The sequence below is a fragment of the Zonotrichia albicollis genome, chromosome Z (assembly GCF_047830755.1).
Source record: "Zonotrichia albicollis isolate bZonAlb1 chromosome Z, bZonAlb1.hap1, whole genome shotgun sequence".
Taxonomy (NCBI): Eukaryota; Metazoa; Chordata; class Aves; order Passeriformes; family Passerellidae; genus Zonotrichia; species Zonotrichia albicollis.
This window is the reverse complement of record NC_133860.1, coordinates 52,461,331-52,485,411: the sequence shown is the minus strand read 5'-3', so window position 1 is coordinate 52,485,411 and position 24,081 is coordinate 52,461,331. Positions and strand designations below refer to the sequence as shown.

The 24,081-nt window shown below is 38.8% G+C and overlaps 1 protein-coding gene across 2 annotated transcripts in view; it reads left to right on the top strand.

Annotated features, from left to right (window-relative positions):
* The window catches only part of PIP5K1B (phosphatidylinositol-4-phosphate 5-kinase type 1 beta), a 97,420-nt gene that overhangs the window by 2,520 nt on the left and 70,819 nt on the right, over nt 1-24,081 (top strand). For both annotated transcript variants that reach the window (XM_074533201.1, XM_074533202.1), the window contains exons 2-3: nt 1,565-1,699; nt 2,220-2,315. The gene's annotated coding sequence lies outside the window, so the exon portion shown is untranslated. The remainder of the gene's footprint in view (nt 1-1,564; nt 1,700-2,219; nt 2,316-24,081) is intronic.

Below are 24,081 nucleotides of genomic sequence, written 5' to 3'. Positions count from 1 at the left end.
AGCCTTCGGTACTGTCTCCCACAGCATTCTCCTGAGAAACTGGCTACCCATGGCTTTTCCAGCTGCCCTCTCTGCTGGTTAAAACTACTGGCTTGATGTCCAGGCTCAGGCAGTGGTGTTAAATGGAACTATATCCAGCTGGTGGTTGGTTACAAGAGATGTTTCCCAGAGCTCAGTCAATTTTTAAAGTTTTTATTGGTGATCTGGATGAGAGGATTGCGTATACCCTCAGTAAATTTGCAGGCCACACCAAGTGGGGCAGGGGGGAAGTTTTGATCTGCTTGAGGGTAGGAAGGCTCTGCAGAGGGATCTGGACAGACTGGATTGGTGGGCAGGACAGGGGTATGAGGTTCAACGTGCCATACCAGGTCCTGCACTTGGGTCACAACAGCTCCACTGAGGGCTACAGGCTGGTGCAGAGTGGCTGGAAAGGGGCCCAATGGAAAATGCCTGGAGATGCTGGTCAACAGCAGCTGAACATGAGCCAGTGTGTGTCTGGGAGGCCAAGAAGGCTCCTGGCATTCTGGTCTGTACCATCAATAGTATGGCCAGCAAGACCGGGGCAGGGATTGTCCCCCTGTACTCAGCACTGGTGAGGCCACACCTCAAATCCTGTGCTCAGTTCTGGGCCCCTCACTGCAGGACAGACATTGAGAAGCTGGAGGGTGTCTGCAGAAGGGCAGCGGAGCTGGGGAAGGGTCTGGAGCACAAGCCCTGTGAGAAGTGGCTGAGGGAGCTGGGGTTGTTCAGTCTGGAGAAAAGGAGGATCAGGGGAGTGCAAGGGACGCTGAAAGTAGGGTGTAGCTAAGTAGGGGTCTTTCTGTTCTCCCAGGTAACAATTGGGCAAGAGGAAAAGGCCTTAAGCTGCACTAAGGAAGATTTAGATAAGGTATTAGGAAAAATTTCTTCACGGGAAGGGTGGTCAGACGTTGGAGAGGAGTGCCCAGGGGAGTAGCTGAATCCTCATGCCTGGAGGCGTTCAAAAGCTGGGTAGACATGGATCAGTGGTGGACCTGGCACAGTCAGGCTAATAGCTGTGACCCTAAGGGTCTTTTCCAACCTAAATGATTCTATGATTCTACTGCTTGTAGTTATGTGATGCCACATTTGAAATTTATGTATTGTAGAAGGTGAAAAGCAAACTTCAATGGTCAGGCAAAATAAAATGTGCATTTAGGAGTATATTGATGAGCAGTTGGATATGTATTTTATTGATTAAAACCCCATATTAGATAATAGCAAGCTCTACACAAGTTGACTGCAATGGAATGCTTTTTCAAGTTAAGTCTTCCCCGGCCGTAGCAAGTGGGAATTGGGATTATGGTCTTCACGTCTTCTTTGCTGGGCATCCTGCCATTTGGTGCTAGGTACAGTTTTGACCATTCCTTCTCTGAGTGTAATTTGGATTTGAATCAGTTTTGTACTGTCATTATTTGCTATAGTGACACCACTGATACTCTGAATTTTATTTTCTCTAAATAGATCAAGTATGTAATTTGTCACTGTGGATTCCTGTTGTGGTTATGTGGTCACTTGTATTGTCTTATTCTTCACGTTTTTACAGTTCCAAAAGACCTTTTCTCCTCATATGTGAGCAAGAAACTTGAAGTCCTCCTTCAGTGAACTGGAAATTCCATTTTTTTACGTTCCTTCTTCATTCTCCAGTAGTGACTGGAAAACCATATCAACCTGTTGCAAGGTACAATTTACAACTATTTATTATTTCCTCCTTTCAGTAAAGCTGGTCTGTTTTATTTGTCATCAGTGAAGTAGGAGGAAGTTGCAAGTGTTGCAAGTGCATGGTTTATTTTCACTGCTGTCCAAATGTGCTTGTGTTTTGTACTTTGAAATATGAAGTTTTTAAGTAAGAGTAAGCTCACAATAGTTTCTTCAGAGTGTCACAGCTGTGATCTGCATCATAATAAAAAAAACTAAGTTACTTGGAAACTTTTTGTGATGCTGTGCATTTGCATAGTCATAGGATGCTTCTGTCTAGTAAAGCAGGTGATGGATGATGGCCATTTTTTTAACAGTGCTCATTTTTATGCTAGCTGTTTTATCTCAAGATTCTTGAGATTTTATCTCAAGATGTATTTTGCAATTGTGTGCCACCTGGCCTATCTCCTGCTTGGTACCCTCTGTTTTTTTATGTGATGCTTGTAACTGCAATATTTAAAATTCTGTAGATAGTGATGTGCCTTTTAAAATGTCTCTTTAAGATCAGAGAACAGACCCTGGAGCTGAGACACAGAAGCTGAAAGATTCATTCAGTGCTATATAAGAAATGTGTGACTGCAGATCAAGACCCAGTGTTGGTAGGATGATTTTTATTCTCTTCTAAAGGAGACCATTTTGCTGTGAATCATGAAACTTATCCTATGAAAAAAACCAAAACTATCAGGCTTCTGGAATCAGGTTCCACTTGGCACCTTTTATCTTTGTGCAAACTTAGAATTTGGCAGTATTTTGGCAAGGGAAAATATAAATTGAAAAGTCTATCTTGATGTCCTTTTGTGGAGCTTTTAGTTTATGACCACAATTATATTATGCATTATGAACACAAATACAAAGATCCTTTGATTGCACAAATACTTAAAATCAATGTCCTTCTACAGTAGAAATCTTGGTGCAATTTGCAGTAGTTGACAGTTTTAAGCCTTGTTAACAGCTTCAGAAACTTAGTTAACTCTGCCACTTGAGCTGAAGAAAACTGCTGCCATTTTAGATTACAGCTTGGTGAGCAGTGCAGTTTAATGAGATGTTGCCTTCAGCACCAAACAAAGCTGACTAAAAATGCTACAACTGTTATGGCAGTTTGCCACTCTTTTGGCTGTGGTTGCACAACTGTTGATAAGGCTTTATGATAATATCGGATCACTGAACGGATCTGAATTAAAAATAGCTTTGCAAGAACAAAAGAAACTAGTCTGAAGGGCAGCTGTCTTTCAACTGGCTCTTTAGCTGGGGCAATTTGCATGTTCTACCTGCACTTGTAGGGCTGTGTGGTGGGGGTGGGGCAGTGTAAATGGCAGGGGACAGGCCTAAGAGAAGTGGAATTGATAAACTGAGACCTGATAGTTTCTCTTGCTCTTGAGAAGATGACTGAGTGTGTGAAATTGCTATTGGTGTTCATTTGATTTAGTCAAGAGAGAGGAACTTGTTGCTTGGTTTTAACAGCTTGGTGTTGCCTTGTCCCCAGCCTGAAATCTCACTTTCTGTGCCCACTGGGCCCCTTGTTGCTGCTACTTTGTAGCAAAATTTGCTACTTTTACTACTCTGTAGCAAAGCCCATGGTCAGATTAGTGCATGCCGAGGGAGTGAATGGACTGGATTCTCCTTGCCCTGTGTGCAGAGATTCCCATTCTTTGCTGTCTGGGAAAGTGATTTGCTTTCTTTCTCCTGGTGAGTTTGTTTTCACAAGAAGTTCTTGGCCTGAGTACCAGTGTGAATCAGCTAAATGGCAGAGGATACATCCATGCAGCTAGATGATGGCATAACTATAGGAGAGCTACAGGTCAATCATGTGCCTAGCAAAATCAGGGCATAGATCCTCCTGGAAATGTGCTCTGGTACATAGAAAATAAAGATATGTTTGGTGCCAGCCAACATGGCTTCTCTAAGGGCAAACTGTGCCTGAAAATTTTGATGACTTTCTATAACAGGGTTATAGAGTTGGTAGTTAGGAGCAGTTGACACCACCTACCTGGACTTATAAAAAATATTGCCACTGTTCCTTGTCTCTAAACTGAAGAGACATGGGTTTGGCATGTGGACCACTTGTTGGATAAGGAATTGGCTGGATGATCACACTCAAAGAGTTGGGGTCAATGGCTCAATGTCCAAGTGGAGGGCAGTGGTGAGCGGTATCGGGGGCTGGCATTGGGAGCAGAGCTGTTTAACAGCTTTGTTGGTGACAGAGACCATGGGATGGAATGCACCCTCAGCAGCTGTGCTGAAAATGCCAAAGTGTGTGGTGTCAATGTGCTGGAGGGCAGGGATGGCATCTGGTGGGACTGTGACAGGCTTGAGAGTCTTATGTAGATCTCATGTAGGTCCTGCATAGAGGTTGTGGCAATTCCAAGCACAGATACAGGTTGGGAGAAGAATGGATTAAGAGCAGCCATGGGTAGAAGACTTGTGGTTGCTGGTTGATGAGAGGCTGGACATGACTGGGCATGTGCAGCCTGGAGATCCAGCCACATCCTGGGCTGCATCCAAAGCAGCATGGGCAGCAGGGCAATGGAGGGGGTACTGCCCCTCTGTCTGCTCTGGTGAGACTCCAGCTGCAGGGCTGCATCATCTCTGGGTCCCAGCACAGGAAGGACATGGACCTGTCAGAGTGAGTCATAAGGAGGGCCATGAAGATGATGTGGAGCAACTGGAACAATTCTCCTGTGAAGACAGGCTGAGCAAGCTGGGGATGTTCAGCCTGAAAAAGAGAAGATTCTGGGGAGACCTTAGACTAGCCTTCCAATACCTGAAGGGAGTAAGAGAGTTGGTGAGAGACTCTTGACAAGGTCATTTAGTGATACGACAATGGGGAATGGCTTTAAACTGAAAGAGGGTAGGTTTAGATTAGATATTACAAATAAATTCAGTACTTTGAGAGTGATGAGACTCAGGAACAGGTTGTGCAGAGAAACAGTGGAAACTTTGTTCCTGAAAGTGTTCAAGGCCAGCTTGGATGGGGCATTGAGCAACTCGATCTGGTGGAAGGTATAGCTGGTCTGCCTGTGGCTAGTGGGGCTATAGCTTGGTAATGTTTAAGAATACTTTCAATCCAAACCATTCTATGATTCTGTGATTAATTGTTGGAGGGGTGTGCCCATCACTCTCCAGGTCTCAGTGTAGCTATTCCCAACAGCGGCAGCTGGGGGAGCAGGGACATACCAGCAGCAGCAATCTGCTGATAGTCCCAGGTCTATACTGAGACTGGCAGCCTGTGCTGGCCTCTGGTCTGTGTCAGCAGCTCTTGCTGACTGGCATGTGTAGAAAAGTTTCCCAGTGCTAGAATGGAATTGCCATTTAGTTATGGAAAATCTTGTGGAGTCTCCTGCCATTAGCCACTGGACCATGAAAGCCAGTAAATATTTGCTCTTGGATTCATTACAAACTGTTGTTTCTTCCCCAAATCTTTTTTTTTTTCCAGTTCATGAAGAGGCATAACTGAATGAGACAGCAGATCTCAAACTGTGGTTTTCTCATTACAATGGCAGTAATTGGGTCATGGGCTGTATGTCAAATGGCATTTAGTTGGTTTTTTGAAGATTTCTGCTGATCTATGAGTGATTTGGAGGGAAGTTTGTAATCTGCTGGCTTACAAAATTTGGGAAATGTGGGATTTTGTTAGTCTTTTTTTTACCCAAGTGAACTCAGTTGCTGGTAAAACATTTTAAACACTTGTGAGCCAGAAAATTTGGAAGAAGCCAGGTTTTTATTTGAGTAGTGTAAAAATCCCTTGCAGCTACCAGTTCTGTCTATCTCCAATTAGAAGATAATTGAAAATATTTATTTTGGGTCAAAAGAACAGTCTTCATGGCTATGAGGGTTACCTTCTCTAACCCAAGCTGTAAAGCTGCATTATTAAAAGGGAGTTGAGAAATTTGTGGGGCTCCTGTTAGAGCTATACTGGAAATCTTCTAAGGATGATTGAGCTAAATGGTAAGATTTTGGGATATCCTGGTTACTGCTAAGGTAGCTTTCTGGTGTCTGCAGATGCTCTCCCTTTTTATACCTAATTTAACTCTTGGTCTTTTTGACAGGAGTAATGCAGTGGCCACCGAGGCCATGGCCATGTTGAGTCTGGCAGGGAGCACTACACAGAATCAAAACTATCTCAGATAAGAACACTGAACTTCATTTTCATTAGTGCTGTCTGAGTTAAGTTTTTTTGATCACTGTGTTACTTAGTTACTTCAATGTCAAATTTGACATTCAAAACTCTGTCAAGGGATGAGTCAGCTGTGTTGTAATCCTTTGTCTTTGGTGTATCTCCTCCTCTAGGGTTTTACAAATTTGAGAAGACTTGTTACTGATTTGTGTGAATAGACAAATATTTCTGTATGCATAATTCTGACAAAACATTGCTAAGAAAATATATAGTCCTATTCAGCCTTTTCTCTCCAGTATGTTGACTGACCATATTGGGAGAGATTAATCTGAGGATGGAGGGTGAAAATTGCCTTCTAGGCTGTAAGAGAGATTGCCATGCAGTGTAGTCTTTTGGAGTATGAGTCAAGGTAAAGATCACTATACTTTTACTGTCTTCATTGTGCAATGCATTATCAGCAGATCCACACCTGCGGGTGCTGATTGGGATGTCTGTATTTCTTTGTGATGTGTTTAATGTGAGATTCTTCACTGAGCAGAAGGGATGGTCTGGTGTGGAGATTGCCTCGTACTCAGCTGACCCAGGTCCTGGTCACTGGGCTGCACAGACATTCAGTGGTGTTTCTATGGTTAAACAAGTTGCCTGCAAAGAAGAAGGCTCATGTGTCTTATCTTGCATGAAGGAGCGCACCCTATGACAAAATTGTGTTCACGGCTTCTGCCAAAACTCGTGTCTTTGCTTGAGTTTGAGTGATGTGCAAGTCAGTGTGGTAACTGTATAAGGTACGTGATAGTCATACATGTCTGCATGAAGGCTGGCACACAGAGTAGCCTTTGAGGGACGGGTATTTAGCTCTTTACATCTCACTCAACTTTGAGGAAAAGAAACTTTCACATTCCAAGTGGCAATGGAAGCTCCTGAGAGAGAACAGATTTCCACCAAGTTTAGTCACTTTGTTCAACATGAAAACAAAGGAAGTATTGTGAAGAGATTTCTGGCTAGAAAACAGTAAATCTTCTCATGGGAGTCCACAGTTTCTGGTTTTGTTTTTAGTACAAACATGATGATGTAACAAAGTCATCTTGTTAAATAATGATACTTGTATGTTTAATGTTATCAGTTTTTGTTTACACTACAAACTTTTTTGCCAGCTATTCATAGATTGCTGTAGGATTCTTAAATACAGCAATGGAAAGAGCATTATTGTTTGTTTCTCAAGGGCAATAGAAATCTGAATTGGAAACTTTCTTTGCTTAGAGGCTTTGCTGGTCTTTCCACTAGAAATAGTTTTGAAGTACTGGGGAATGTGGATGAGGAAGAGTCATAGTCTTTCTGATCACATTTTCTGTGATTGTTAGACTTCTGCTGAAATTCATGGTGCTGCTAGCATATAAGCAGATGTGGTGCTTCTGAGACTACTTTAATCTTCAGGCCTGTCAGTGTGATGATTCTTAGTGCATGCAGAAGGCAGAGGTGGCATTCCTAAAGATGTGTCTTTCTAGGCAGAAGAACACACAAAATGTTACTATATGGGGTGCAAATAATGGAATCTAAGATATTAAAGTACCTAAAATTGAAGCACAAATACCTGTGTAATTTTAAGAGATCATCTAATATTCTGATATTACTAGACAAAACAATGCAAAATTTTAGTGTTGATAATGAGAAGGAGGAGTTTGAGACCTCTTCAATAAAACAATCCATCCAATCAGAAGATGGTCTTAATTGACCATGTGAATACAAAATTTCTTTTGTATCAATTATGTAAGAACACCTGCTGAAATGTTCACTGTTGAACAAATAAAAAAAAAAATTTCAGAGCCAGATCTAAGGAATGAGTAGTATATAACCATAAATATTTAGGTTAAGATGGCTCACATACTGCTTTTCATTTGAAATATATTTCTTATTCAAAGTCTTATGCTTAAGTTTCTGAAGAAAAAAAAATTCCAACAGTAGGAGGAGTGTCCTACTTGTTAGCCTGCAAAGCTTTTAATTAAGTCTTGGAGTGTTATAAACTGTCATCTCTGCGCAGTCCCAAGCTCTCTGTCGGGAGTTATGTAGAACACGGGCAACTAATTTTGACCCGTCCGTGGAGAAATATTTTAATTGTCTGCATATGAAAGAGCAGATTCAGCGTACTGTGGTGTTCTCATGCAAAATAGCCAAGAAGCATATGAGTCTCTAGCAGAGCTAGGTGTTTTGTATGGCTGCCCCAGGCCTACGTTTAGTGTTTGCAAGGTTGCTTCTCTTTCTCTAGGTTTCTATCGTGCCAGAGAACATACTGGGTTTTGTTGGTGTCTATCTAGGTGTGATTTTTGTTGTGTTTTTCATACACTTATGTTGGAGTCTGAATTGTTACTATTAACAGACTGTCCCCAACTAGGACTGTCTTTGTTATTTGACTGCCTTTCTATAGCAGAGTAGCAAAACTGGAAGCTCTGAGCAGCAGATGAATATTTTGAGTCATCTACAGCACATACAGGCTGCCATGAGGGCAGTGTTTCCTTCATTTTTTCCTTCTTACCTCAACAGACCAGGTTGTTATTATTGTTTTAATTATGTGAGCAGAGACCTTCCTGTTGTGCTGTTATTAACAAAAGTGAGCACGCAAAGCTTCGGGATAAAAGAGAAAACGTATTTGAAACTACTCGTCAGAGTTACTGGTTCCCAGCTTGAGATCATTGCATTCTGCTAACAGCTGAACTGATCAATTCACTTCCTCTTTTCAGTTGCAACCCAGTAAGTCACTAAATTATTGCTTTGCTGATTAGTATTCTGACTTTTCTTTACAGGCTTGTTTCTAAAGGGGAATCTGTGACATGCACTTGTCTGACTCCTAATTTTAATAGATACTCTGCTTGCTATGGGAGGCTGATAGTATTGTAAGACAAATGCACAGTGCAACACCAAGAAAGGAGATTGCTATCTTTGTGTTTCAGCAATGTACATTAGCAGTATTTTCCTACTATATAAATAATTAAAATTGTTGTTTGAAATGGAAAAAAGAGCCATTATATGCTTGATCTCTGGGAGCTCCAGCATCTAGATTTAGCTGTATTTCTTTGGGATCTGAAGGCTGTCATACTGAAGCCCAAAGAGAATGTGTGTTGTGTGTTACTAACTTCTGTTAGTATATAGTATAAAAAAATAGTATTTTCCTATTTTTTGGTTTGAACCTACCCAGCTTCCATTTTTTATGCTTTATGTCACAGAAGTGACAGAAGCTCTACATGATGGAGGATTGACATATCAAAATGATCATCTGAGAGCAGTACCCTCTTTACCATAGTTTCTCTAGAGGAAGTGTTGTATAAGGATTCTGATAGTAATTGAGTTCTGAGGAACTCTTCTTTGAGCTTGCACAAAAAAGATTGCTGTAGTTTAAGTGCACCTGTGATCAAAATGTAACTTTGGTGCAGCCCCAAAGCGGTTGTGCATCATAGGAAAATCCTACCTCATATTTTTTGATGCTTGAATTTATTTACCTGTGATGTAAAAATGATAATTTGTAAACAGATGTGTGACCATATGTGGAGGTCAATTATTAACTAGTAAGCAGCCATGAACATATGCATGATTACTAAGTGCAGTTACCTTCATCACTCGTTTTGACTCCTTATACTTTGTGCACATACACTGTGCAAACTGTCTGTAATTCAAAATTGCCCTTCGCATTTTACCACTGGTGCCAAAAAATTTTTGCTTTTTATACATTTTCCATATATTCATAGCTCTGTAGACTACTATTACAAAGTTATATAGGTCCTTAACTAACTGTAGTCTAGGTAGTACTGTCCTACCCTTTCACTTAGATTTTAGAACAATAAGCTAATTTTCCTGGAATGTTTAATCTTGCTTCTGTAGTGAACCAATGAGATTATTATTATTTTCTCTATCAGCTGGGGGAGGTGGAGGGGGCTTAAGTAGGGGCAGAACCAAAAGTGTGGTTAATTAATTAACTTAATTAATATTCCTCTAATTGGATTATTTCTGTTAAGTATGCTAATTTTTTCAAACTTATAAAATTGTCAGGGTCCTGTATTATGTGTGCATTTCACCATATTTGCACTATGAAGGGCGTTCATTTAAGGCAAATGCATGTTATCATCTTAATATTGTTTGGCTTGTGATTTTAGGCATCACCACTTGGATCATGGCTCCAATGGTGGAATTCCACGGTTCCACTTCACTTGGTATGAAGTGACAATCTGTGTCAACAGAAGTTTGAAACCTCATGACGACCGTTTTGTGTGATCCTACTGTTGGTGTTCCCTTTGTTAGTTCGCTGTTCAGGCTTAGTCTCATCCCCTCTCTGTCCCTCTGAGAAGTGTAGGAGCTGAAGTGGTGAGATCTGAATCTAGGTGTTTCTTGGACAAACAAGGGAAGCCCTGCGAGGTGTAGGTGTGTGCCCTGATACAATCTTCTAGCTGGATCTTCTAGCTGGTCATGGCTTTTCCATACTTGCCTGCATTTCTGTTATGTGGGCAAGGACCCCCTCTGGCCCTTGCTATCATTTTACCCGATGGCAGTGTTGCCAGTGCCCTAAATGAGCCTATTGCACAGTGGTGTGGGCAGGTGTGCCCCAGGCACAGCTGCAGAAGGCAGGCATCACTGCAGTGTTGATGCTGGTGACTGATGGTGAGGAGTTTGGTGTCTGGGGACATGTAATGTAGTACCATAGAGAACTGATGCACATCCATAGTCTATGCCTGGTTTAGATCTATCTTAAACTTAAAAAAGGACTGTGAAAGTCACCTGTGATTGAAGGACTGTCTGATCTCTTTGGTTGTGATGTGACACTGTAAAAACCAGTGTGGCTTTGTATGTTTCATTCTTCTCATATCAGATTGTATTTGAGTAATTAGAAGTTCTCTTTGAACAAAAAAATTACTTGGAAACAAACATATTTTTTATTAAATTATGACAGTGTGAACTGTGGGACAAACCCCCCCATCTGTACTAATTGGGATTGGTAGCTAATTTGCTTAACTTAATTTTTAAAAATAATAGCATATATTGCCAAATCATAATCCAGTTTAGATTGTACATTCCTTTTAAAAGGAAGATGCTCATGTTTTGTTTGGTTTTGTGAGTTTTTTTACCTCACTCTGATAGAGGCTAAAAAACTGAGTGATTTATTTCAGAAATATATAAGCCACAGTAATTAAGAGAAGACGTCTTTTAAACTTTTTCCATGCATGGCATTATTGCAGCTCTTACTGGAGCTGAATTTTACCTGTTTATAATTGTATCCCTATGCCAGGCTGATTCTGTGGTCAGAAGGATCTTGGAAGTCACAGGGATACAGCAGTGCCTAGCTGCTTATATTTTTTTCCAAAACTCAGGGGGATTTTCTTGTGGTTGTTTGGGGTTCAAGGAAGAGCTTAAATCTAAAATAATCATATTCAGTTAGTTTTCATCTGAAATTATCTGGTCTATTCAAATGTTGTTTGCACATGTATTGTTGAACTTTGAGTTGAATTTATGTAGTTAACGAATACGATCTGAAATTTCCTCAGCCTTGATGTTCAGTATATTTCTGACTTAATGTGGTGTAACAGGATAACACCATACTATGGCCAGTATGAAAGCACACAAGTACATCGTTTGTTTAGTATGGTTAAACTGGAGGTTAAAATGCAAGTGGCAATTTTAGATGAAATTAGATGTATAATATCAGACTGTGTTAGGAAGTAAATTACAAGTTTTTTGCTTGGCTTTGAATTGTTGGTTTTTTGGGGGGTTTTGGGGTTTTTTTGGCTGTGAGTTTTTTGTTCTATTTTGTTTAGGGGATTTTTGTTTTTTTAGTTGGTTGGTTTGTTTGTTTGGGGGCTTTTTGGTGGGTTGTTTTTTGGGGTATTTTTTGATTGGCTGGTTTTCTTTTTCTTTTTTTTTTCTTGTCACAGTATTACATTAATAGAAGAATGTAGTTTATCTGCAAATAAATGGTGATATGGACAAAAAGTGTGGTTCATACATGTTGAGTTAAAAAACACAAGATGTTTTATTATATTTTTGTTGGCTGCTATTGAACAAATCTTTGATTCTTTCATAGATCTTCAAAGCAGAAAGAGTTTAGCATCAAACTTGAAATATAATTACAGGAATATAAGCTTCTTCCAGGGATTTAACTTGTTTGTCAAAAAGTAAATATTTTCCTCAGTGTTCTCAACACTATAATATTGTGCTAAAGCATCACAAATGACATTAAATCTGCTAGAAATGTGTATTTTTATGAAGTACTTTGACAGAGTAAGCAACTAAGTTTAGTAAAAAATTATTCTTAATTTTTGCATTTGCAATAATCTCTAGGGATCCTAGCGACAAATGTCTGACTGGGATTTAGTAATTGCTTGGATTTAAACTTTGTTTTAGTAGCAGTCACATTAAATGCTTGGATGTTTGCTTGCAATGCTCTTAATATTGTTTATCCTTTTATGCAGAGTGCATTTGACACAGTAGGGATTATTGCAATTAAAAGCAGCAAAAGTTTGGCTGAAAAGGCTGGAAGCAAAAAGAGTTTGACGTAGGTGTTTTAGCTAATTAAAATGAACAACAAATGTTCATAAAGGAAGATGGATGTTCAGAATCTTTCTGTGGGACCTCAGAAACTGACTCTGTGAATTTGTTACTTTCACCATCAGCTGTAAGTGATATTTAGAATGGGTTTTGCAAACTCTGAGAAATACTGTGCAGCATGAATTAACAAAGTGAAAATGATTGTATGTCTTTAATATACTAAAGGCTGGGATTTGCAGGAGGACCCCGAAACTTGGAAGGATCAGGAATAAAATCTTCAGTGGTTTTCTTAAACCTTTTATGAGGTTTGCTGGACACAGTGTCTTCACCACTAAAATTGAATGTAGATTTTCAAACACAATTTTTACAGAGCACAAAATTCATCTTCGCATTTTGTTGAAGAATTGAAGCTAGCTGTTACATGGAAATGAGTAGTTCAGCAAGATGCAGCTGGTTCTTTTAGCCTCAGTTCTGGTTGTGTAGATTTATTGTATAAGGCACTGCATTTCATGAAGTGCAATACATATACCTGGGCTATATAAGTTTTTGCTTTTTAAAAGCTTGCACTTAGTTTGTCAATCCTCTGCAACAAGCTGTCCCTTAAAACCTGGGACATGAGGAGAAAACCAAGGCTATCCTCATAAGACCCACTGAGTTGCTGCAGCTCCTTCTGGCAGAAGTGAGGATTCCAAAGGTCCAGCCTTTTCTGTGAGAGACTCTTAAGGACTAAATAAGCAAGTTGTAAGAACAGTACCTTTAAGGGCAAACTGGAGAACAGAAACACCATATAGTGGGTACAGGAAAGGGTAAGATCCCATGGTTGAGGCCCATTTCCCCCTGTGTGTTTTCTGTGGTTTGTCTCTGTGTTGCAGGAGAGCATGTTGCCTGTCTCTGTGCAGGGTAAGCAAATGCAGGCTGCGAACCTAATCGTGCTCTAGGGTTTCTCAGAGACTCCAGCGGCACACAGAATCAGATTTCACTTGAAAAATATCTGTTATCTACTGGGCCTTGACCATGTATTTCCTGCCATATATTCTATTAGGTAACTTTTATTTGTACCTATGAAATATTGGAATATAATCTGTTCCGTCACACACCTTCTCTTGACACACAACCCTGTCTGCATGGAAGTGAGATTTAGACCTGGTATTCAGGGAATAAGTGGCAAAGCCAGCAGTGATGTTGGGAAGTTACATGTTCATTTGTGATACTTCCATCTGTTCATTTACCTTATCTTCAAGAGCATAAGGTTCTCTGTAGGGAAAGCAAACGTTTTAATGCTCAGACAGTGAATCATCATGCTAGGTGTGTGCAATGGGTATTAAACGTAGAGCAAGTAAAAGAATACCATTTGTTCCAGTTTTGACTTTATTGCACTGATAGCAGCTAGCAAAGGTGAGTGACAACAGTAGCAAAAGCCAGCTTTAAAGAAATGTTACTCTTAGGTATCCTGGGAATTGGATGTATGAAATAATCTCAATTGTGTTGTGTTCTGCTGAATTAACACCGAAAATCCTAGTGATATCATCTTTAAAAATCAGTCTACAATGGCAAAATATATCCCTATACATCTGGGTTCACCGGGAAGAGGAATTCTCATTCCTGCTCAGCCAGAATTGGATTTATTTGGATGTGGCCCATGAAACATGGTTCTGTAGCTCCTGTACCTCCTATTGACAAGAAATTTTTTCTTTTCATCTAGCAATGCAACTTAAGAATGCCAGTAATTAACAGAAATTTTGGCTAATCAATGTCTTACAAAAATGCAATGGGAAGTAGTTTGTATGTTTAGTTGGTATGATAAAGAGACTTGAAAGTCAGGAGTCAGTCAGATCTAACACTGTTGCAGTGCCACACAATCAATTTCTAATTTATTTGAATACAGCATAAGACTAAGTTAAGATAAATTTCTCTTGATGAAAATTCACAAGCTTCCAACATCAACTATGCATTGAAGAGGCTGTTACTCATTGATTCATTATTTGTATTATGCCATAATTTAAAAAATACACTATTAGATTTGCTTTGATATGTTTTGCATTTCAAATATTGTACGAACATATATGTAAGAATATGCCATTATTATGCATTGTTATTATTTTATAGTGTCCTATTGCTTTTGATACTATTCTTCAGCAAAAATGTGTCCTTTTTAATTGTAAATTATGTGGGAACAAATTCCTTCTCCATTTTACAATTCTCATGTCATGTTCAGTTGAGAATATTTTTCATTTTACCACTGCATGTTAGCAACAAATTGTATTTTATAAGCTTAATCTCTGTGTGCGTATACATGCCCAGTATATGTATGTGTGCCATCAATCTAGTGGAAGGCTTTTCTGACCTTGACAGGGAGTTAAAAATAGCTGAACATAAAGGTCGCTTCCAACCCAAACAATTCTATGATCATCATAATATAGCTAAAGGGTGTAGTAGGTAACATGTAATGTAGACAAAATATGTAATATATGTATATACAAATTGTGTACACATGTATAAAAGCATTCTTTAGCTTACTTATGAAGGGCTTTTCTGAACTCAAGTAAGATTTACATTTTATGTATTTCCTTTCATTACAATATGCCTGTCTAATGGCATAAAAATGTGCTTTTACAGAGATGAAAAGCATATGCTGTTTTCAAAAGTCTACTCTGAACAGTGGTATTTTTAAATTCCTGTTTGTTTCTAGTAAAATTGAGGTAATTGACCACAAGTTTGTGAGTACTTACAGAATAGCTTTTTCTGTATTGAATGATTTGGGGGAGTGGGGGGAATGGCTGTTAAGGAGGTAATTTCAAGCAATATTTCAGTGGAAAATGTGTGAATTAGGGTGACTTTCCTCTCACCCCAGTTTTATTTAGATCCTGTAAGAACTCTAACATATCTTGCATGATTCTGTAGTATTGAATGTATAAACTTTACAGGTTGTTTGGCCTATAATTGTCTGTGCTTCAACTACATGAATGATCTGTCTTTTGTTACTTGTCCCACTGCTACAAGGAAATCTAGATTTTTTTGTAAGAAGCGTAGTCCTTCCTTGAAGTTGTAAGAAGAAAGCTTCTTGTAAGCAAGTTAAAATACCTAATGCACTTTTTGTGCAACTCAGATATTGAAATTGGAATATACTCTTTCAGTTGCACTGTTGAAGCATTAATAGAGCTTTGCTGTGCAGGCATGAAACCAATAAACACTCCCTTTTCAGATTTCCTTAGCTATCAAGAAAGGTGGGCAAAGCTGTACTCCAGATCTTTGCAAGCACTGATGGTTAAGCCTGACCACCAAAATAAAAAAAATACTCTTGTCTGTCATGGTGCTTCAAGAAGCATGCTCAGGTCCTAAAGCAATTGTAATAAGTGCAGTTAAAACTTCCCCATTAAGTGCGCTTGAAATAACCCATTTTCATATGGGATTGTAAGAAACTGGGCTGCTTTTGTGAGGTTTTAAAATATGTCTCCTCTGTGGTTATTGCTGGCCTCTCAAAAAAAATTGTCTAGATAGTGCTGTCTTGATCTACAGCATATTGCAGATACAGCCTCTGGGGCCTTCTCTTGTTTCAAATCCATAATTTCTTAAATCCAATACTCTGTTTTGAGTCTGCACTAAACACAGCTTCAAAAACTACTATTTCAAGACAAAAGAGTTTTAAAAAAGTTACATGCAAAATAGCTCTAGCTTTTTTTTTCAGGGAATTTCCTTAAATACCATTCAGAGACAAAGTGCCTGTTGTTGGGTTGCGCACTAGTGGTAACTCATGCATGTCATTTGACAATAAAAAGTTTAGCAGTAGAAAGTCTTAGAGGGGAGAGAGAATATCAGGCTGAGGATGGTGGGTGAAAAGCCTTTCAGTTTCTAGTCTGTTGCAGAATCACACTTTTCTCCCCTGGCTTTTCTGCACTGCATAAAGATGCATCAATAACTCACTTGGCTGTACTTTATCTACCAAGGCAATTTTTACTGGAGTGGTCAACTTACCTCTCCTACTTCTTGTGTTTATCTTTGTTTTTTCCTTATTCTCCTGACATTTGGATAATATACTTGTTTGGGGTGACATTTACAGAGATTTATGTAGCCTGGCTCCTGTGTGAGATGTGAAATACTTTGGGCTTTCACTATTTATTCTCTAAAGTGGGAAATGGGGATAAGAGAGGATATATTCTCATCTTATATATGAGAATAAATACTGTTTTTATTTAAGTAAATGTAAATATATCATAAAAGTATCTTTTACAAATAATAATGAGGGCTGGATTTTTTCAGACTAAGAGACACTGGACTTGTACTACTTTATTGTGTTCTTAATAAGTAATGCATCAAAATTAAGATGTGCATTTATTAACAAAATGATATGCTATTGTTTCCTTAGGATTAGTTTTGCTATTCCTATTCTTTGAGATTATTTCTGAAGCTACTGCAATAGAGGTGGGGGGTTTGTGACACAAGTACTTTTTCTTTTTTTTAAATTAAAACAAAAAAACCCAAAAAACAGGACCAGATTCTGCAATCAGCCAAGTTTCAAAGCAATTTCACTAAGGCCGTAGTAATGCAGGAAGTAAGGGAAACACATTTCTTCAGAAACAACTTGCTTCTCTTATTTTTGAACCACTTCTTGTGATACTGAAAATTGTTCCCAGTGGAAATAACGGTGCATGGTGCCAAGTGATATCAGGAAGCTATATGGGGAGAAGTGTGCAGTGACAAAGTTAGAGTGCAAGAAGGTAGTGGTGAAACTTTCTCATATAGGAGCACACATACTGCAGCATACTGTCAAAATAGCATTGATTTAATGAGCTGCAAAGGCAGCTTTTGGACTTATATCTCAAATTTAGCACTGATAAAATGGTGTGTTCTGCAAAAAGCCTACTTGGAAGGTATTTATGGAAGGTCTTCATGTTGAACAATATTAATAAATTTCTTTTGACACAGGGTGTTGGCAGGGAGGGAAAATCATGCTGGTTTTTTCCCTTATTATTAAATATGTATAATCCTGGTAAGAATTATATAACAAGCTGCAAAAGGGGAAAAACAAATGTGTTTCAAGTTATCCTGAGAACATTAGTATAGATAATGGTGAAACGTGGAATCTAGCAGGACTGTAGGGCATTTGAAATCACAAAGATAGTCCAGATATTTAAAAAAAATTGTTTAAAAATTACACTGAGGTCACAAAGGAACAAACCTGATGAATGACATATTTGTAGCTAGAAATTGTCATCATGTCCAGGATGAAGCAATGTGAGAAAAATTCAGGCTTCTGTATGGTGTCTCCTCTTCTGTGGGGTAAGAAAAAAAAGACCTCAGGCAGTGCATGCTGATTGTGGTGCTTAATGTTTATACCTTGTAAAAATGGTGTGAAACTTGAGGTCTGTGCAAAAAAACCAATAGAGGACTCCTTCTCTGCTTCAGTAAGGCATACACAGATTAGTTCTGCTAGTGTAGAATGAATATAAAAGTGAGAGAGTGCAAAGCTGTTTCAGTCATAGAAATACTTTCATATAAAATACGTTGTTTGTCTACAAATAGCAATTTCTTTCAATGCAGAAGTAGGAGGAAAACAATTTCCCTATCCAGACTGCTATGAATACATCCAGTGCAAAATATGTAGAAAAATGATCAGAGGTCTGACAGGCTGAGAGAGATGGAATTTTTCAGCCTCCAGGAAGACCTTATTGCATCTTCCAGTACCTAAAAGGGGCCTACAAGAAAGCTGGCAATGGACTTTTGACAAGGCCATGTAGTGACAAGGGCAAGGCTAATGGTCTTAAACTGGGAGAAGATGGATAAGCTATTAGAAAGAAATTCTTTACTATGTGGTGGTGGGACACTGGAACTAGTTGCCCACAGAAGGTCAGTTTGGATGGGGCTCTGAGCAACCTGGCCTACTGAGAGGTGCTATGCCAGTGGAGTTGGAACAACATGATCTTTAAGACCTCCAGCCTGAGCCATTCTATAATCCTATAAACTGCTATACTAAAATTCACACATGAATGCTTTTTGCTGGAATTGTGGCCATGAGATGTAAATAGTGATAGCCTGTGTTTATGTCTCAGGGCCTAAAGTTAAGCTTCTATATGACTTGGAAGAAAAACCTTTGCATACAATATTTGTTGTTCTGTTTAATCTGTGATCTCTTTTTCATGATATAATTGATAGAGGAAAAGAAAGGGTGCCTGAGCAGTAGGTGCACATTGTAAACGCTCTCTGTTATAAAAATAAAAAAATGTATTTCAGAGGTAGCTTCACTCACTCAAACCTTTTCTGCTTTATTGTAATTGGGCTTCTCATCCCCATGAGGCTAATTTTGGACCCTGGTAACAGAGGTTGGAAAGAAATTGAAACTTATGCCTTTGTCCAATTTGCAAGAACACTGTAACACAGAACTTTTGCCAAGTGGAGGTTCACATCTTGCTCCTTTGACTGTGTCCCTTAGTTCAGAGGTTCCTTTTGTAACCATCAAACTATCCAAACAGAGAATATGCAAATGTAACTTTTTGCTATAGATCAGTGTACACCTAGACTTCCAGATGTGTCTGTTTTGCTTGGAAAAACACCATTTGGAGGATCATCACAAATGTGAACAATAATTCAATCTTACTTGCCTGACCGGGTTTTAAAATATGCTTTACCTGCATTTCTACTAAAGATCAATGTATTTGAAATAACCATTCAGGAGGATGTTTCCCAATATTGACAGCATGTACTGCAGTAAAAGCAGTGTTTAATATCTTGCTGATTTTCTCAATATGTGTTGTTGTTTTTGTTTTAGCCAAAGCTATTCATAAATTTAATACCTCAGATTGGTCCACCTGAAAATATAGCTGTACTTGAGGTATATAAAATTCCTCACAGAGATGCATTAAAATATGCCTGTGGATTTTTTGCCTTTTATTTTTTTCCTTAATTAAAGAAAGGGGAAAAAATTGTTTTCTTTGCTCTCTTTCTTACAATAGAACTATCAGCTCTTCATTGACTTTTTAAATGTATTTTTCCCTTCCCCTCAGTACCCTTTTGACCATTCAAATTTAATGGCACTGAAGGCCTGTTTTAGCAGACCAAAGCAGAAATAATTTCCTATGCGCGTGTTTCCGGTTAGTGTGTATGTTCCTTCTACTTTGGTTCTCTTGCTATTCATCCACTACAGCTTCCCATTCCTCCTTTCTTCCCAGTTCAGTTGTGCACAATGTCTTGTTGGGTGTCTCCCTTCCTTTCTTGCCGTTTTTGCTCTTTATTTTTACTTTGTTTCCCATCCCAACTTGCTCCCTGTACCCATTTGCACCATTCCTGTCTGTTTTATGCATAAAAGTCTTCAAAGTGAAAGAAAAAATGCTTTTTAGCTAGATTTAGTTTTCTTCTTGCTCTGAGGACATAAACAGTGCAAACGAAATGGACAAAGTGAGAGACAGACTTCCAGGAGCCTTGGCTGATTTCTGAGCAAAGAAAGGTACACACCCTCACAGAGATGCATGCCATGCAGGTATGAAATGCCCCTGGAGATCCCTCTTCTGTCCCTCCAGCCTCATACAAGTCAGTTCTTGGGAGCTATGTTTGTTATGCAGAGTTCCTGTGCTACCTGTAACTCAAAGGTATGGAAGGAGATCCCTCCAAACCCAAGTTTGTGACCTGCTGGGCCCATTGATGCAAGAGGTTTTTCAGAGGCTGGTGTGCAAAAACAGGCACCTACTATAAATTTCTACCAAAATTTTTTGATAGAACAAGATATCAAGGATTAGTTATGAATTTTTTTTTTCTAATTAGTTAAGTTAATTAGAAAACCACATCATCTTTACTATGATTTGGAGAAATTCCCGAGAGAAGCATCTACCAAAATAATTGCTTGACCAGTGCCTTACTGCTGGAAGGGGAGATGGATTTGCCATCCACTGCTGTGTTAAGTCTGCGTGTCTTCTTTCTGTCATAGCCTGATTTCACCATCACCTAGCAACTCCTCCATTCTCTTTAAAAAAACTGCAAGCTCAGACCTGTATCTCCAAACCAGTGCTTTTTACTGAAAACCTATTGAAGGAAGATGTGGATAATGCAGTTTTTTCAGCTTTTATACCAAACCAGTGTTAGTCACTGCATGTTAACAGCAGCTTTTAAAATGTGATTACACCTTCAGACTGGCCTTTGAGGCATCTTAGTGACTAGCCTTCCTCTCTCACTTTTCCGTGTGCATGCACTGACTCGCACACGGACACGCAAACACACCAGCCACAGCAGGTAAAACTCAGTAATGGTTTTTAGCTGATCTAAACCTAAAGGTTTTTTTAAGCTAATGGCTGCCTTTTACAAGCATCTGAGTAATGCTGTGCTCTGCAAGAAAATTGTTCATGCTGCCATTACCATTTTTGTGACAACCTGCTGCACCTGTTTCTGCGGTGAAGGTGACCATCTGTCTGTTCCCTGGCCATCCTTGCTTCTAGAATGATGATGAAGGGCAAGCAGACAGGCTTGTCTGGCTGGCTGTTGTCTCGCAATATTCTTGTCCTTTATTTGGTTGCTAATGTTGGGCTACAACTCATTGCTCTTATAATGCTGCCATATTGCAAGCAAAACTGAACATCAGTTTATTTCTATAAAGTAAAAGCATAGCCAGCTAGAATGAAATTTTAATGAATATAACTTTTGTCTTACATAGCTAATCGTCAGACTCCCTATTCCCAGGAAAAAGACAGAAAACAGAAAGGTTCAGGGGCTACGCACTGTTAGCAACAACTTGTCAAAGGCAATTGTCTATAAATGCATTTAAAATACGTGCTGTTGAATATACTGATCTTTGTCATCTCAGACTAAAAACCCCCAATCCAGTAGCCAGTAAAATTGTAGGCTGAAAAAGGTATTTAATTTATTTAATCAGATGTTCCAGCAGATTGATGCTGGGTAAGGAATATAATAAAATAGGCTATTGCATTGTACACCTTAAATTGTAAGAACACTCTGTTCCTGGGATAACGTGTTGGCTGAGTTCTTGGGGTTTTTCCACTTTAGTCTATGGAATCTTTATAATATTCATAGCCATGTTTCATCTTGTCAGAATCTTGTTCTTTTTCGAGTTAATAATTCATAAAACAGTATACATTGAGCAAAAACTGTGATTAGTTGTGTGGGTTTTTTCTTTCTAAATGCTGAAAGCTGTATTTTTACCTTCTGAAAACTGTGGTGTGGGCTGTTAACTGACTTACATATAATACTGGGTGCCTTTTCTAACCTACTTATAATGATGCTTGCAACCCAGTTATAATGATGCAGTGTGCGGTGGAGATATTGTTTCAAAGGGATTTGTGTGAAGGAAGGAGATTCTTATTTAAACCTCTCAAGAATTCAGAGACCTTTTAATTTGTGGGAAAACTCACACTAATTTTCTTGGAAGAGTTCACAGGTTCTGGTGTCAGGCTGTGTATGGGTCTTCTACAAAGCTACCTCCACTGCTTACTCTTGTTGCTGGTGGTAAACTGTCTTCTTTTTGTTTTAAGTCCTGCTCATGTGTACATGGACACTTTTAAATTGAAAGGGCCAATTTATGTGCAGATGTGTTCTTTACTTAAGTGGTAGCTTAAGATTTTGAATTTTCCTATAATATTTCCAGCTAGGTTATTTAAATCCAGCTAGTCGTTTGCAAAGAAGTTTGAGGGGTCTCCCTCCCCTCACAGTCTCCCTCTGTGATGGTGCTTCTATATTGTTTGTTAACTTGCATTTTTTTAATACAAAAATGTTCAAGGTGGTGCAACTACATGTGGAGTATAAACAATTTCAGAAGAATAATGGAGTGTTTCAGAACTGGCAAAAACATCTAGTAATGACTTCATCTTACTTTCTTGCTGCCAAAACTGTTCAGGGACAGGTTTTTCAATTTGGTTTGGCAAGTGAAAGACTATTGGAGACAATTTGTTTATGTCATTTGGCTGGAAATAACTACTTTTAAAGGTTTATTTAAAAACATTTGTATTGCCATTTAAAAATTCTGTGACTGTGTCCATGCCTTTAAACAGTTGTATGTGTTTCTTACCACAATATATCTCATGTTACTTGATGTCAGTAGAGTAGATATGTGTGTTGACATGGTTGGGATTTGTATATTCCAGTGCAGATATGCTTGTAATTCATCTAAGTGCCAAAACATACTGTTGGGAAAAAAAAGTAGTCATTTGCCCATTCTGATCTGTTCATTCAAGACATGGCTTGGAGAACAATGATGCCTTTTACTGGTCTTAAAAATCTGAGAGCCAGACGCAGTTAAGGGATACGGGGTTTTTACCTACGTATTTTAATAAGGATCCTTCTTGGTGCACCACTTCACCAAGGTGGGATGCGCCGCAATGTGCGCAATGACAGATCACGTGTACAATTTATGGACCATACAAATTAGCATATCTAACAAGGACACCCTAATGGGAGGCCTGGATGAATGGCGTGATATTTCCTCATGCATGGAATTTCACCTGGGATGGGCCAAATATGATTTACAGGATATGTTCTAGAGAGGACATTGGTTTCCCAAGATAGTGTAGGGTTTTCTGGCCTAAAGGCCTCCTACTATGAGGCCTTTAGGATGTTTGGTCTCCTGGCCTATGCTAAATTATCATACTTAAGGAATTACAAATATGCATGCAAAGAGTACTGAGGATACATGAAATTTATGTAAAATGTACACAAAAGAAAAGGCAAAAAAATAATCTTTGCGTGAACAGAAATATATGGTTCCTTATAAGGGCAGTAGTAACCTTTACATTTAAGCAGCCACATTCCAGTCAGAGAATGGAATAACTTTATGAAAATTGTCACAGTTCTTTTGGTTCCCACATTGCAGTTTCATTCTAGTGGCTGCAAAATATCTGTCCTGGTTTGATGACAGGAGCTCTGACAAATATCGCTATTTCCTTGCACGCTGAGCAGTTCTTTACTGAATTGGTTTCAGAAATTCATGTTATTGTATTAATCATGTTTTTGGAGGTTTTTTGTTTTTTTTTTTTTTTTGTCCTATGTAGCTTCTGAAATGGTTTTTTTTCTCTCTTGAAGCTTTCTCTGTGGTTTAAAAAGAAATATGTTAGAGAGCTCCTTTAAACCAAGAAGACTCCAGCTTTTGTACTTTATAGGGCATGTCATAAAATGGGATAATACTTTCCTTTTCTATAGCTTTTTGCGTGATTTCAGAAATGTATCTGAGGAACTTCTGCTCTATAGGAAACTGAGAGCTCTTAGTTTCATCAAAGGAATTCTAGTGAAATAGGATTTGTTCTCTGTTGAGACTGGTACAAGAAAGTTTTTTCAAATCCTTTTCAAGAGTAAAGTAAGCTTTCTATTAAATGCTAACGAAAATTATGTTGTAGCTGTCCATGGGAAGCGTCTAGTAATTGCAGTTTTAGCTTTCCTGAAAAAAAGAGTATGTGGGGAGGTTAATTGGTTACAATAGATATTCTTACTCAATAGGGTAACTTAGAGTATCTTTCATCTTGAATTTATACACAACTTTTGAATTTGGTGCTTACATCATTCTTCTGTACCCATTCTTGAGTGACCTTATTTTTCATATTAGCTAGGCTGAAAAACAAGTTGCTGTATGAATGTACATTTGGGAACCTAATCTTACCCATGCATTTCCATTTTCTCTGAAGCTAATGTTGAATTCAGTTTGGTTGCTGTTGCCTGGCCCATCAAGCACTACTGCTAATGCTTCTTTCCATCTGTCTCTCAGTCTTGTTTCCTGGTATTATCACTAGTGAACTGGTGACTCT